The sequence below is a fragment of the Rhododendron vialii genome, chromosome 5a (genome assembly GCF_030253575.1).
Source record: "Rhododendron vialii isolate Sample 1 chromosome 5a, ASM3025357v1".
Lineage (NCBI taxonomy): Eukaryota > Viridiplantae > Streptophyta > Magnoliopsida > Ericales > Ericaceae > Rhododendron > Rhododendron vialii.
Genome location: NC_080561.1, coordinates 4547567 through 4564471, shown reverse-complemented (window position 1 = coordinate 4564471; position 16905 = coordinate 4547567). Strand labels below are relative to the sequence as shown.

Sequence of the window (16905 nt, the reverse complement as noted above, 5' to 3'; positions counted from 1 at the left end):
CTCTGAAGCCCAAAATTTTTTATGATGTGTATTTGGGTTTTATTTTTGCCATGTTTCTGTTATGCATTCTCAATGCACAGTTTAGCTTCTCAATTATGTCCACATATGTATGCACAAGACAGATTGTGATCATTCTCTTATTTGCTCCACAACCACTCGCTCATCATTCTAAAAGTTGATATCCTAAGTATCTGATAGAAGCTCCACTCCAGGGGCATAGGTACCTGAAAATCAGCTTTAGCTTAGTTAATAAGTAGCACAGAAGCGTACTAGATCTTATGGTTATAGCAATATGACAGAACTAAAGGGAGATTCCATGTCACCTATAATACAAAGTCATAAAGAGCCGTTATGTGAAGAAGAGATTAATGAACGTGAATCAATGTATCATTACTTGGAGTTAAGTTGGTTAGTTTTCCTGCACTGAATGTGTCAGTTCAACAAGAAGTCCAGCATATTTCTGAGCCTTTTCTGTATTAGTTGGTAATTTGTTTGGTTTACTTTCTTTTTTTCTTTGTTACGCTAAACGTTCACATGATAAGAGAATTAAGTTATACTTTAGCTATTAGTAATCTTATTAAATAGTTGTACTGTGGATGAGAGACCTGTGGAAGATGTGTTTTGCTGCATGTTCTTTTTGCTTTTCTAATCTGTCGGATGTTGCCTTTCAAAAAAACAAATCTGTGGGATGTTAAACTACAATACTAGTGGTCAACATTAGAAGAGTGGCTTGGGGATCTACGCATGATAATTGTGAATCTATCTACTGCTTTATTGTACGCAACTCCAGTAAATGATGGGATAATCTTTGCCAACATGACAGTTCCAAAGGTATCAGGTTATGACTAATTATGTTAAATACACTGTTAACTTTTCCTATTTGAGACTGGTGTCGAACTAAATGATTTGTGCAAGTCTCCATTAATTTTCCTGGGATAACTGTGTATGATAAGTCTAGAATATCCTTCGTGTCAATGGTATTTGTTAGAGTTTTTTGGCTTGGTTCCAAATGATCTTTTTCAATCCCTTCTATGGCTACAAAGATGTTGACATAGCACATATGAGGAGAAACAGTCTCGTACAAAGTTATATCCATATGCATGTGTCGTAAACCCAGTTGATGTAATCCATACAATATGTGAAACAAGTCCATTTTTGTTTGTGTAGCATCTGTGTGGAGGCTGCTTTCATTTGCACATTTTGATTGCTTGTTTTTTTAGAGCTTGATGAATTGCTTTGTATCCTGTTAAAATAAATCCTAATTGAAGGCTCCGTAATTTAGTAAAGCTTTATGCCTCCCCACACCCGTAGTGATTTTATTTGATGTGCATGGTCATGTAAGATCCAAGATCTAAGACGCCCTTCCTAGTTGGATGCTGCATTTTAGCTTGGAAGCTAATTCATAGTGTGGTATGATGATTATAACTTTATAAGTCCAGTTCCGGTTTGTTGGAAAACTCCTAAACCTGGGACAGGGAAAGGGATTAAGTGACAGAGAAAGTCAAAATTGCTAACATCCTTGTTTCTATTTATGTTATTAGCTAAATGTTTTTGGGTGGTTTCAGGCGCATCCCTGATTTCGGATATATACATGAGATTTGCTTGCTTTTATTATATTAGATGTCTTGGGCTTTATCTGTGTTTCACTCTCATTTCAGGGGGAAGCCATTCCACAAAGTACTACATGATAGGAGGGGCAAGCTGTGGCAATGTATGGAAGAAGATGACAGTGTATTTGTGTACAAAGAGGGGACCCTGGATCATGCAGCATACGCTTCCAGTCACAAGAACATGCAAGAATGACTTAACCACTGTTAGCAAAGGGTGCAATTTGATGCTTCCCCCAATAAGGGCAGTAGTTCATTCACCTACATCCTGCATTGTTCCTTCGAAAGATATCATAATAGTGTAATCATCATTATAATTGGAACTGCTATAAACCTGTTACAATGGCACCTAAATAACCACATTAGATATACATGCACATTCCCCTATTTTTGGTTACAGTTTCGTAATAGTGTAAAGACTCGATGGTTTCTGAGGCGCAGGGCCCTACAGTAGCAGGAGTAATGGATTATATTTCGAGGTGCAACCCCCTCTTGGGGCCTAGGCGGTTTGCATCCTTCAAACCCACGTATATTTTGTAACTTCCAGTCACACTTGTTTGAATTTAATGTATTATATTTCAAGTGAGAGTGTGGGGAGAATTAGATGTGACTTAATTAAACACAATTAAACATGATTGATCAATTTATTTGGTTGAGCTGACATTTCAAATTAGTAAAGCTGATGGAAATGTAACCCTAGGTTGTCATCGACGCATCAATGATACTCTTGCATTTTCGTGAACTTTTTTTTTGAGGTGTATTTTTCTGAACGTAAGGCACAACAGTCATATATTATTGTTTGCTGCTTCCTGTTAGAAAGTATTGCTTCTACTAATCTGCACATGCTTAACTAACAATCATTGACTTTTATTACTGATAAAAAAAAAAACAATCATTGACTTTTATTCTTCTCTAATATGATGATTATATAGAAAGTTAATAAATTATTTACTGTTTGACCGACACAGATTTTATAAGCATGGCGGTGAGATGCAAGTTGCACAAGATGCACCGCTAAAGCCATCTATGGACGTCTTTGCTGTTGGGGGAGCTCTTGGAGGATTTTGTCTTTGACGTTTTGCTGATGATGACAGGATATGATGAGATATAACGCCAAATGTATTATTGCTATGATCAAATTTGATTGCCTATCATTATTGTTTTCTGTATGGAATACAGTAATAGAGTTTGTAGTCCTGTTTGTTACTATTGGTTAATTCCATCACCAACACAAATGGCTGCCATTGTGAGCTATGACCTCCTTTGGCATCATTCCACTTCTGCCAACATTGGTTTTGCTGCCGTTTTTGCAGTTGTGTCATGTATCAATTCACTTTAATCCTCTCTTGGAATCTCATAAAATGATGCCCAATCAATTCATTGTGTTCAGCTGAATTGATTATGTTGAAAATGATTACAGTATCACAGTTTCTCGTTGTTGTCTTCTTTTTGTCGGTTCTTCTCATCTTTGATTAACATTATTTTTATGCTATCAACTTTCTCATCCAACAGCTTTTTGTGATTATGTCTGGTTTGTAAGTTATAATTGGTTGGATTTATGTTGCTTTAGGTGCGTGATTACGGAGCTTTTCCTAGAGGGTCAGCCACTATTTTAACTCTCACAACTTCTTGCTTATCGACGAGGTCAATATCATCCTACGCAACATCTTGAGAAGGTTAGTCTCTAATGGTATTGTGCTTTTCTCCCTGGCTTAGCCTTAAGTTCTTCAGTCTCCTTTTTGTTTTTATAGTAGTACCTTTGACTGTCCCAAAGCACCCTATAATGATTATTATTTTGTTTGCTTTGTACTGGGAACAATTACTGCAAATGAAAAATTCCCCCTGGCAGTTTTTCAACAATTTTCTTTACTCTGTATATGTAGTTTTCATATTGTCAGATTTTTTTTTGAGTCTTACGAGGGCAGATCCCAGATTTGGGAATCCGCAAGATGATTCTTCATATGATTCAGTTGGACCCTGAGTTGCGTTTTTCTGCTGAAAACTACCTTCAGAGCTATGCGAGCGTTGTGTTTCCAAGCTACTTCTCACCGTTTCTTCATAATTTCTATTCCTGCTTGAATCCACTTGATTCTGATACAAGGGTAAGGAGATTTTATAGTTTAACCTGTCAAGAGCAGCAATCTGTTGACACATGTACCAGCATTTAACACTTACCCTTTATGCTGCAGGTTGTGATGTGCCAGACTGTATTCCAAGAGATACATAAACAAATGACAAGTAATAGGTCAAATAACGAGAAAGGTGTTGGATTGGGCACACGATCAACTACCATGGGTGGCCAATCGATGCAACAGATGGATACAAACCAGAACTTTGATTTTGTAAATGATTCATTGAGCAAAAAAGATTCACTAGAGAAGGATTCAGTTGAAGATCGACTTGAACTTGTTGGTGATATCAGTAATCTACTCAGGGATGTGAAACAAAGTAATCGGTATTCTGGTGCCAATGCTGGAAGATGTAGCCACGTCTGCATACTCTCAACATCACAAAAAATGTGGCATGCAGTCTCCTGGCGAGCTATTGCAAACTATCTTGAACGTATTTAATAGAAATCACCATCCCTTCCTGAAAAAGATTACAATGGATGATTTAAAAACCTTAATGTCTGATTATGACAATCAGTCGGACACTTTTGGAATGCCTTCCTTACCACTACCTCAGGATTGTGTAAGCTGTGAAGGAATGGTTTTGATTGCCTCTCTTCTGTGTTCTTGTATACGCAATGTCAAGTTGCCGCATTTGAGGAGGGGGGCTGTACTGTTACTTAAGTCTTGTGCCCTATATATTGATGATTAGACCGACTGCAGCAAGTGCTCCCATTTGTTGTTGCAATGCTCTCTGATCCAGCAGCAATTGTGCGGTGTGCTGCCTTGGAGATACTGTGTGACATTCTGCCTTTAGTCCGAGATTTCCCTCCTGGTGATGCTAAAATTTTTCCTGAGTATATTCTTCCAATGCTTTCCATGCTTCCTGATGATCCAGAGGAAAGTGTGAGGATATGTTATGCCAACAATATATCTAAGCTGCCGCTAACTGCTTATGCGTTTTTAATTCATTCAATCAGCTTGGGTGAGGCCGGTGTTCTTAATGAATCCAATTCCTCCAACAAATCCCCATTTACTGAGGCATCTGGACGGTTGAAGAATCTGAACAGTGATGCGCAGCTTGCACAGTTGAGGAAATCCATAGCTGAGGTTATTCAGGAACTTGTAATGGGCCCAAAGCAAACTCCAAATATCAGGAGAGCACTCCTGCAGGATATTGGCAATTTATGTTGGTTCTTTGGCCAGAGACAGAGTAATGACATTTTGTTGCCCATCCTCCCTTCTTTTCTAAATGATCGAGACGAGCAGCTAAGAGCTGTATTTTATGGGCAGATTGTTTATGTCTGTTTCTTTGTGGGCCAAAGAAGTGTGGAGGAATATCTTCTACCTTACATTGAGCAGGCTCTAAGTGACGCATCAAAGGCTGCAATTGTGAATGCATTGGATTGATTGGCCATTCTGTGCAAGAGGGGTTACCTGCGGAAGAGGGTACTGCTTGAAATGATAGAGCGTGCTTTTCCATTGTTGTGTTATCCCAGCCAATGGGTAAGAAGGTCAGCTGTCACCTTTATTGCAGCTAGTAGTGAGAGTTTAGGTGCTGTAGATTCTTATGTTTTCCTGGTCCCAGTTATACGTCCTTTCCTCCGCAGACAACCAGAATCTCTAGCTTCTGAAAAGGCTCTTTTTTCCTGCCCAAAGCCTCCCGTCTCAAGACAGATTTTATGAAATCTTAGAAAATGCCAGGAGTTCAGACATGTTGGAGAGGCAGAGAAAAATATGGTACAATTCATCAGCACAGCCCAAACTATGGGATACTGTAGACTCATACAAGCGAGGAGCTGAAGAATTGAGTTCAATGAAGGGATGGTCTGACAAGAGATACGATGTTCAGAGTCATAGACCTGTTGTGAATGCAATTGAACTGCTGGATCAGGCCGAAAGTGATGATGGTGATGCTAAAATGAGTTCTACGTCCAGCTTTCTGCCTAATGCTTCTGGCACCGCTGCTGGTCATGATTCTCTATCTGTGGAACAATTACAGTTCTCTAGCTTTATGTCTCCTCAGGTTGGTGGTTTGAACAGCTTTATTGGTGAAACATCATCCGAAGGCATAACTTTGTATTACTTCAAGAAAGATAGACGAGCAGTAGCAATAGCTCCAGCAGCCTCTGATTCCTCATTGCAGTTAAATACATTTGGATTTGGTTCATCCTCCATGCCTTGGATTGACCCAGCAAATAAATCATTAGGCTTGGCTAGTTCAGTTCCAGCACCTAAGCTTGTCTCAGGCTCATTCAGCATTAGCATAAACAGTTTCACAGAGTGGTGCACGAAGCAAAAGGCCGGGGAAGTGATCAAACAGCATATATTAACCGCAAGTTTCAAGAGTTGAGTATATCTAGTACAGTGAAAGGGAGTTCAATTACCACAGAAGATGCCCCATCTCTGACTGATGTGACTGGATTGGCATCTTTCACTCGAGGTGCGTTGGTTCCAGATTCAGGGTGGAGGCCTCGTGGGGTATTGGTTGCACACCTTCAGGAGCATCGTTCTGCTGTAAATGAAATTGCTATTTCAACGGATCAAAGTTCCTTTGTGAGTGCTTCTGACGATTCTACTGTTAAGGTGTGGGATTGCAGAAAGTTGGAGAAAGACATTTCATTCAGGTCAAGGCTAACTTATTCTCTGGAGGGAAGCAGAGTGCTATGCATCACAATGCTGCAAGGCTCTGCTCAAGTCATCGTCGGAGCTTAAGATGGCATGATACATATGTTCTCTGTGGACTATATATCCAGAGGTCTTGACAATGTTGTCGAGAAATATAAAGGTGTTGCTGATGTGAAAAGAAAGAGTGTTGGGGAAGGTGCCATACTCGGCCTCTTAAACTATTCAGCTGATAGCGATTCCAGGCAGATGATTATGTATAGCACCCAAAATCGTGGGATCCATCTGTGGGATACAAGAACAAATTCAAACGCGTTGAATTTGAAAGTAAGTCCTGAGGAAGGTTATGTGTCTTCTCTGGTAGCAGGTCCTTGTGGGAATTGGTTCGTTTCTGGGTCCTCAAGGGGAATCCTTACTCTTTGGGATCTGAGGTTCTGTATACCTGTCAACTCATTTCAGTATTCTACTGTTTGTCCTATCGAGCAAATGTGTCTTTTTCTTCCACCTTCGAACACGACTATATCCACTGCAGCAAGGCCGCTTGTTTATGTTGCAGCAGGTTGCAATGAAGTTTCTCTTTGGAATGCAGAAAACAGTAGCTGCCACCAGGTACGTGTCTTTTGTTTTTGGTTACTTCCAGAAAGCATTTATTTTGGAAAGTTAATTCACATAATCCAACAAAAAAATGGAAAAATAGGATAGCCTTGAAAACCCTACAACCAAGAGCCCACGGGGCCAAACCAAGAACACAAAAAACACAGCCGCAACAGAAAACACAATAAAAAACCACTGCATAAATTTCTGGAATTGTATTTTGTTGGTATCCGGTAGGTAGATAGGAGGAAATTTTACAATACCACTTTCAAAATCTATGAAAGGGTGTAGGGCCATCTGAGGTTATCCGGAAATTGTTCAATGATGACTGGGTACAACCGTACAAACGAGGAAAGGCCGAAGAGGTAATTGTTGAAAGCATAGGAATAGTAAGTGAGATTGATGTAGGACAAGGAGATAGAGAGAGGAGAGGGAAAACACACAAGGGCCACAGTTCTAATTTCATACAACTCTGTGGAAACTTTATATCCATCTCAAAGCCAATTGGCAATGAGTGGAGAGGTCCTAAATGTTGTGAAGTGATCACCCATTCCACTCTCAAGCAGTGTGGGACTACATTTCCTTAACACCCATATTTTAATTGATCAAAGTCTGATGATTACAACCTTAATCATCTTATTTATAGACTAACAAAAAACTAAATAAGAGATAAACTCAACCTAGCAACAGACTGGTAAAATCCCATCTCTATCTTCAAGCTAAACAAATCCTATCCTAAACTAAGTAACTTAAATAAATTAAATAACTTAACTACCAAGCACAATTATCGGACCAAAAAGATTTATTCCCACGTGACTTGACACGCGGCTTCCAAAGAGGACTCTTCCACTCCAACCAATCAAGGGCTGCGCCATCAGGGATAGTGTTCAATGTTTTGGACTCCAACAGAATTGAGGAGGATTCGTGCTGGATTTATGAGTTTGAAAGTTAAAGAATGTTGTAGTTTATTCAAAAGTTATCCTGAGGACCCTTGAATATATAATAGATGTGACCAGTTGATAAATTCAAAGCTTTGCAAGTACTTCTCAGCTGGTGAGGAGGATGAGCTGTTTGTAAGTAATGAGAATATGAGATATACTCATCTTGGGAGTTCAATATATGGAGTGATGAATTTGCCTTTGTTTTCACGAGTGTTGCTTATTTTATCAGTTTGCTGCTGGTGATTTCATTCTTTGATCGGTTTCTATGGTTTGCAGGTGTTGAGGGTGGTAAGTAACGATAGTGATGCTGATTTGTCTAATCTTCCTTCAGCCCTGACCAGATCACCCAGTAAGGCAAATATGAAATCTGACCTAAGACGAAACATCAATCCAAAGTACAGAGTTGATGAACTGAATGAACCTTCGACCCGACTTCCTGGTATCTGTTCATTGCTCCCCTTACCTGGAGGAGATTTGTTAACTGGTGGTACAGACTTGAAGATACGTCGCTGGGACCATTGCAGGTTTTAGACATTCTCCCAGTTTTATTCCTGTGATTGTCCTGTGATTTTTCCTGTCTGATTGACCTTGGGCTTCTATATTGCAGCCCTGACAGGAGTTATTGTGTTTGTGGGCCATCTATAAAGGGTGTTGGAAGTGATGATTTCTATGAATCGAAGTCTAGCTTTGGAGTACAAGTTGTGCAGGTATGTTGGTTTATTGATGCAGGAAATCGTTTTTCTAATTACAGTTCGTTGTACTCTTGGTGTGTGGTGAAATATCCCCTTCTTGGAAGATTAAAGTAGGATGATTGACAGTTCAAACATTAGAAATAACTGTCAGAATTGCACAGGTTCCGCCTGAGCTGGAGTTAAGGGAATTTTTAGATTTTGTAACATTTTAATGGATACTTGGGCAGAAATATTTCAACTCCTGTTTCCATGTCTGATCCACATAATTCATATCCGCAACTTTTTTTGATAGCATGTCTGGTGCCTATGTGTTTGCAATCAACCGGTTGATGCATTAGTCTGTCCACCTTAACTAACTCAGAGGAAAATTGCTTAACTCAGAGATTCGTCTGATGGAAAATATATGTATATGTAATGTTCGAAAATCTGAAACAGGTCGAGTCCTTTCTGGATCTTTGCTCCCCGATTTTTCTTCATAATGACTAATTTCCATAAAGGTTTTTTCTTTGGTAAACCCGTTGATGGATTTATTTTCCTACCACATTTAAGTAGCAATCCTTCTCCTTAGAAAGTCCCTCAACTCTCTTATTTTTAGTTTTCTGTTGCGGCTTAAACAGCGACCTTCTTACCTCTTCCCATTTGACTGACTTTTTAATTTGGTACTTTATTTGATGTTGGGATTTGTACTAAAACTTTGGTGTTCCTCTCTGGCAAACAGGAAACAAAGAGACGACCTCTAGCTACAAAGTTGACTGCAAAGGCAGTTATTTCAGCTGCTGCAACTGATTCTGCAGGTTGTCATTACGACTCTATTCTCTCTTTGGCTTCTGTCAAGGTGAACCAGAGACTTCTGATATCAAGCGGCAGAGATGGGGCGATCAAGGTTTGGAAGTAAAGGACCCTAGTTTTTCAGTGGGTTATTGTACATAGTAGCGAAAATGCTAGTTAAAACTGTACATTATATGCTATGAATTGAGTTAAGTTCCATTTGGATCATCTCTCTTATTGTGAATCCTTCCCCAGTTTATAATACAACCCTTGCTTAACTTAAAAACGTGTGCATGTTCGGACAAAGACAGATTAATAAATTCCTATAGTTTGGATAATAGATATCAAGAATTAGTCTGTAAGTTGCAAATTTCAAATGCAGTAACACCCCTTGGTAATACGTATTGAATAAAAGTAATTTGTTTGACCAAGGGCCTATTAATATTCTGGAGTAAAAGTTGGTAGAAAAGCTACAGAACCAGAATTTGCAAGCAATGTGGGAAATCTGAGTATTTCTTCCTTAACTTGAAATGCATGAACAATGGTTGGTACACGGTCATGCTCATGTCAATTTACCATTGAGTACTAGCGATACATGCGTGACAGCTCTAGAGACTCTCCAAACTTCATGTTGAACGAGACGCCATGACTCTGCTGTGTTAAGACTCATTGCCTTTTCAATTCATCATCAACCCCAGGGAAGGACTTAGATCCATAATCATTGTGTTTTGAAGGCGCATAAATCTGGGAAAGGCAGAGTTAGTTAAATTTGTTGCATTTGCACATCAACTACAGTTTATAGTGGTAGAATCTCCTTGCTATGTATTGCTCTCTTTTTTAAGGAATGGAACCAGTTGGAGACAAAAGAGTACTATTATCAATAAGGCTATTTCACGTTTTGAAAGGGAAAAACATACCATATGCTTCGACCATGGCCTTCCAGAGAGTCCATCTCGATCTATGAATGCTCGCTCTGCCATCATTAATCTGTCATTCCACTCTCTCACCTTCTGAGGCTCCTTTTTTTCCAAATCGATTCCCAACCTTTATTTTCTTCCAATGCCTGTGAAATTGAATTTAACTTTTATGTTGAAAGAGTGTGTGTGAGGAGATGTTGGTCAAGAGAAACACAAGGAGTACCTTTCTCTGGTTATTTATTTTGGTGGCTGCCCTTTTGAGCTTCTCTATAGAGTTGAACAGAGGAACAAGGTTTATGCCCTTATCTGATGCCTGCTCTTTTAACTCTTCTGCACTTTTCTGTTTACGGGAGTTAGATGCATTTGATTTATTCACTACTTAACCCTATGTATGATGTTCATGATGTGAGCTTAATGATTGTTATCAGAGTTTCTAGACATACCTGGAGCTCATGTGAATAGGAAAGATAATTAAAAGGCAAAAGTTCCTCATCTGCGAGTTTTAGAGCTACTAAACCCCAAACACTTGCCACTGTCTTATGATGACAATTAAGCTTATCACACAAGGTGAAATGGAAGTTGATTTTACCATTGTATAGAACTCCAACATCACAGAATTTTAATCGAAAGGGCATTTAATTATTGAAAGATATATTTGTTTTGGGTCCTTCTGTAATTATTTTGGTAGAACATGCACGATGAGAAGTGAGAACCTTTTGTTATTTTCTTTGTAACTAGTCTTATGCATCATTGAATGCCTTGAACATTGTATCTCTTAGCCTAAGAAGCACGGATACGGACATGAATACAGGACACGGGCATGACATGACATGACCCAACACAGATACGCGGACAAGTGATTTTTCAAAAAACTAGGACACTGACATGTTGCGGGATACAAAAATACATAAAGAAATACATCATCTGTATATCTATATACATATACACAAGTATATGTATGACTTATTACATATTGTGGCCTTGTGGGTAGCAGATTGTGTTCAGTTGAGAACATCAGGTTGTGTTTTCTTCATAGCATAGATTATAAATTTCATATTTCCTAATTTTCTCTAGAATATTTCTTATTCTTAATATAAAATATTACACTTCTCATCTTCAAGTAATTTAATATTAGTTTTTAATTTGGTTAACCAAACCAAACCGAGCCTTGTTTCCCAATCAATTAGGGTTGGCTACACGAATTCTGTTTTTCCATTGAGCTCTGTCTAGGGCTACCTGTTCACCTAGATTTAGTAAGCCCACATTACAAATATTACATATTAGTTTTTGATTTGGTTCACATTTCAAATATTACATATTTTACGCAGTTTAAAGTTTAAAAATTATGTTATGACCCAAATTGTGTCCCCACGCATAGCGGGTATGTGTCGGAGTGCGTCCAAAACATGTCCGACTAAGGAAAAAGCAATGGTATACTTGGAATTTCACGTGTCTCTGCGCGACACGTTGCATCTGTGTCCTGTGATACAGATATGAAATGCCCAGACAAGTGTCTGTACTTCTTAGCTCGTAGCTTATGATGGATTCTTTAACTCCACGAATGATAATGAAATAGGGCTCGAGGCTATTGTTTCACATACCGGGATTATAAGGCTTTTACTTTAGAACAAACCTGCTACATGCCTATGAAACGTAGGGTCACCAAATTTCTTCTTCCAGGTGAAGTCATCATACATCGAGTGGTAGACCGGATAACCTGCCATAGATAGTTTTGTGAAGAATTCCTTGAACATTCTTTAACATCAGTCACATTTTCCAGTTACAGTATTTGGAGATCTAGTGCCAACATTTCTTTTCTTCTTGTTTTTATTGTTTGATAAAAAATGTGATTTCTAGAAAAGCGCAAAAAGGCAAAAACCTGTTCACACGATGTACACAGCAAAAGGAAAAAGGGTAAGCAAAAGTAAGCTTGCTTATTCAATCAATCAAAGAGAAGGAAGACTCACACTTCTTCAGCCAAAAAAAGCAAACAATGTAGCATAAAGACAATTTTAGCCTATGGATTGTCCTTTTTATATCGTCAAACTTAACATGGAATAAATTATATACAATTGGGAGTGGTATCCTAGTTGGTAAAAGCCTAAGCTTGCACCTAGGCTTGAGGCCCATCCAGGTGCAGGGTTGGGGTGAGGCAATGGAGAAGAGGCTCAATGTAGGCTCCTGCATGCACAAAGGGCAAGCTCCTTTTTCATTTCACAGTGAAAATTAAAGAAGATGGTCAAAGTAAGAACCCATAAGGGCCTAAGCTCGGTCGACTCCTATGGGTATTTGATAGCCTTTTCTAGAGCCAAAATACTCTGCGCAATCAATCCACTTACCAAACTCGATCGAGCCCTCTGGATTGCCCATTGCCGACTGTCGATTGAACAAGGTATATCTTCTTCTTCTTCTTCTTGTGTCCTAAATTGTTTTTGAACTGTTTTGTCACGCGGTAAGTGAACTCGGTAGGATGGGTTGCAAACTTTCAAGTTGCATCCTGTAGTTTTCCCTATTGTGGCAATGCATGGGTGGAATATAGATATTCTATTGCTCTACTCTTATTATTTTGTACTTCTTTCTAAAAGAATGTATTTTGTCTCTCTTTGTTTTTTTGGCATGGCAAAAGAGAATTTTATTAATCTTTGAAATTGTTACAAAGACTAGGGAACAAGGATTTGACGGCATCATATCCTTAAACTATGCTGAGAACAATCTTGTGCCAATCCAAGACCCAATCCGAGATTGGCAAGATGCCAACCAAGGAAACTCCCATTGGGTCAAGCCCACACACACACCTAATGGGCCAAGCCCAAAACATCTATTGGGTCAAGCCCAAACCTAAAAAAAACCTAAATAGCAGCTACTCAAATCGGCGCCCCGAGCCCAAAACCGGCAGCCTCAGCTCAACAACCAAAACCGCCACCGCACTATAGTCACCAACAGATCCTCCAACTGGATCCACCACCGGACCACCACTCCGCACCAGAACCTACCCGAGACGACTCAAGGAAGAGCTGATTGGAAGGGGAGGAGGAAGAGCGCCACTGAGAGAGAGCCCCCCCCACCCCGACCCCGATCCCGACCCCGAAATGAAAAACCCTATCTGCTAGTTGTAGAGAGAGAAAGGTTAGAGAGAAGGGAGAGGAAAAATTAGCTTTTCTAAATTTAGTCTCAGTAGTGAATGTTGAATGAAAATCGTTAGTCATATTTGTTCTAGCAGCCTGTCCGTGGAGTTCTGATAATTATGCTAGATAAATTCGGCATGGTAATTGGAACCAGGCTAGAAGCAAACAGGCATTGGGCACTTGTTTCATCGTTAATGTCCTTTATGTTGTTAATTGCTTTTTCTTTGACAAGACATGTTTAATTGTTATCTACTGTAGATATAAGATAGTATTATGGTGGTTGAGGTCTTTAACATGCAACTCAACGCATATAATGATTTTAGGGATTGCTTTAAAGTCTTACATCAATTCAGGTTGTAGGAGCTTGCGAGAATGCATTCCTAGTTAGTCTAAATCTCTAGGATTTTGGTTCTTTTGAAGTATTTGCATATTGTGGTTATTCCCATCCTTCTAAGTTTCTCGTAAGTCATATCAGCTCAGTTGGAACAATAGCAGTTGATGCCTTGTCCCTTGTTCTGTTTTCTTGCTCTTGATAGGTGTCCTTTTAGTAATTATACTTGCCATTTGAAATCCAAGTTGTTTTTCTAATTCTATTTACTTTCAAGTGAAAGGAGGTGTCAAAGTGTATACTCTTTTCTTGTTTGACTTGACATAAAAATTATACTTCTTATTCTTCGCCGAACAAATACAGAAAGTTGACATAAACACAATAAATGCGCCTGCTCTCCTGCTCTCCTTGACAAAGCGATGGTAATTTTGATAACTAAAATGTTTTTGTTACCTTTGCCGAAAGACATATCAACTGAAGGAACACCAATGTGTTGTACAAAAGCTGCATAATCTGATCCTCCACCTCCTAACCTTCCAATCTTCATATACACATGTATATTTAGTTTGCGAAAAAGTTGAACTAATTTATTGTGAGTTTATTCCATCCTATGTTTAATTTTCAAAATGCTTACCATGGGCTCATTGCTTTTGCTGGAGCCAACACAAGCTTCATAGATTGTCTGTGATGAGTTATCTGGGTCCTGAACCTGCAAAGATAATTACAAATTCACAGCGATGTCAGAAGATTAAATAACTAGCAGGAAGAACAATGGAAGCAATGGCTATGAATGGTTCTATCACTCATATGGGTACTTTCTGGAATTAATATGTTTGAAAATGTTTCTTTTGCTGTTGGATGTTGCTAAGTTCAATTATTACTTATGATTATGGTTTTGGTGTTACTAGTAATTCTCTGGGGCTACCTGTTGAGTGGCTTGTTTAAGTAGTTCATCAAGCTGTGGAGTTGCTGAGGCATGGAAACCTGCTGCATGTACTGCAGAATCAACATTCAAGTAAGCAACAACCCTTGAAGCTATCATTTCCCTGTTCTCTTCAACCCATTCTGTTGATCCTATCTGGAAATGGCAGGTGTTCTTTAGTTAGTCAAAACTTGTGATTGGATATTTGTGTGTGTGTGTGTGTGTGTGTGTGTGAGAGAGAGAGAGAGAGAGAGAGAGAGAGAGACCAGACCATACTCCTTGGCGTACCAATTGCAAAAGACAATTCTACGTCGAGGTTTCCACCCCCTTTTCTGCAGCTTACCGAGCCTTTGTGCAACCTTCATCCCCAGTGAAAACCTGGTAAAGAGATGGGAATTTTTCTTGATAGAAGAGAATTGTGAAGAGAATTCATTGGAGCCTAATTACATCAAGCATGGCTGCAGTGCCACTGTTGGGATCAACAGCTCCAAATGTCCATGCATCCCGATGATTACCCAGGATGACAAATCTAGATATAGTAGTGATTCGAAATATGGAAGGTTAGTTCCTTATGGTACTTAATCACAATACATGTTGATGAATTCATGATTTCTTACTAAAATATGGAAGGTTAGTTCCTTATGGTACTTAATCACAATACATGTTGATGAATTCATGATTTCTTACTAATCCTCCAGCTTTTCCCCTTGGTTCGATGCATATTGAACCTAAGTGATGTTATCAAATCACAGTGGCAACTACCATGAACACTAGAATAGCTTTACTGCTACTCAAAAGGTTTTGACATACCGGTCAGGTTCTTCTGCTCCTTCGATAATGCCAATAACATTCTCAATTGTGCTAATGACTTTCTTCCCCTGATACCTCATTGAAATATACCAAATCACGAGTTTGCAGTGCTGATGTTTACATGTATGTATGGTACTTTTTATATTACTGTAATGCTTAACCTGTTGATTAAGTAAATGGGCACTTACCGTGTAACTAAGCTCGATAATTCCAGGTCCTGGTCCAACCCTGTAAACTGGAGCATCTATGCCTCCCTGCCAATCATCCTTTGCTACTAGCCCTCCAATCGATCTCATGATTGCATCACCATCTGCCCAGGATATTGGCAACGAAGGTATATGTGGAACATCATCTCTCTGCTCCACCTCATCGTCTGATAGCCTCTCACATGTCCCGGTACTGGGCCAACCGGGAGTGGTAGGATCACCTGTCCCATGGAACACTGATCCCACCTGAACTCCACTTGGTGGCATCCACTTGTCATCCGGAAACCACTTTGCACCGCCTCCCCCACCACCGTAGTCCTTCCTATCTGTATAGATTACTACACCTACAGCACCTGCATCATAAGCATTTTCTACAATGTCGCCTCTAAAAATCTCTCCATACCTTGCTAATGCAACAGTACCAGAGGCTCCAACTGTTGATTAGTCGAAGGTTGATACTTTCGTTTCATTTGGGTTTCAGGAAGATATAGCTCCCAAGGCACTGAAGGCATCGGTAAGGTATTCTCATCGGTTTTGTAATTTTGAGAAAATGAACTCCCTTCACCAGCAGGCCTTGGCATCTAAACCACCAGACCAGTAGGAGAAGCGGAATCAATAGATACTGAGATTCATGTCGGAAATAATAAGAAATCGAAGAATTAGCGCATTTGACAGTCTTGTATCATAGGCTGCTGGAACTTCTATAACTGTATCTTTTGCATACTTAAGTGTAAACAGGGTGGTGACATTGAGAAAGCAACAGATTGTATACTTAACCCTACTAATGTTTTGTCTAAGTACCCCACGCATCGGTGATTCTCCGTTGCCTAATGGTTGAGGTCAGTCCCCTGTAGGCCTAATATTTTTGTTCATGGAGATAATAACTGCTTCTGTTACTGCTACTGCTACCACCACCCCTTCACTACAAGTACTCCGCGGAATAAAATCTCCATGTGTTTCGATAGAAACGGCCAAAAGGTTTTTGTTTTCTAAGAGACCGAAATGAAACAGTAGTGGAATAAAGGAATTGCAGTGTTTCAGACAAAAGACCACACAATATAGGAAACGCTCAGGAAAACAGAAGCATAGCAGAACAAAAGTTATTAGCTAAATGTTTTTGGGTGGTTTCAGGCGCATCCCTGATTTCGGATATATACACGAGATTTAACCACTGTTAGCAAAGGGTGCAATTCGACGCTTCCCCCAATAAGGGCAGTAGTTCATTCACCTACATGCTGCATTGTTCCTTTGAAAGAGATCAT

At 39.5% G+C, this 16905-nt stretch overlaps 2 pseudogenes; one reads left to right on the top strand and one right to left on the bottom strand.

The window, feature by feature from the left end:
* Positions 1–292: 292 nt before the first annotated feature.
* On the top strand, positions 293–9621 carry LOC131327458 (serine/threonine-protein kinase VPS15-like; annotated as a pseudogene).
* Positions 9622–9712: 91 nt separating this feature from the next.
* LOC131327457 (probable glutamate carboxypeptidase LAMP1) lies at positions 9713–16453 on the bottom strand (annotated as a pseudogene).
* Between the last annotated feature and the right edge of the window lie 452 nt (positions 16454–16905).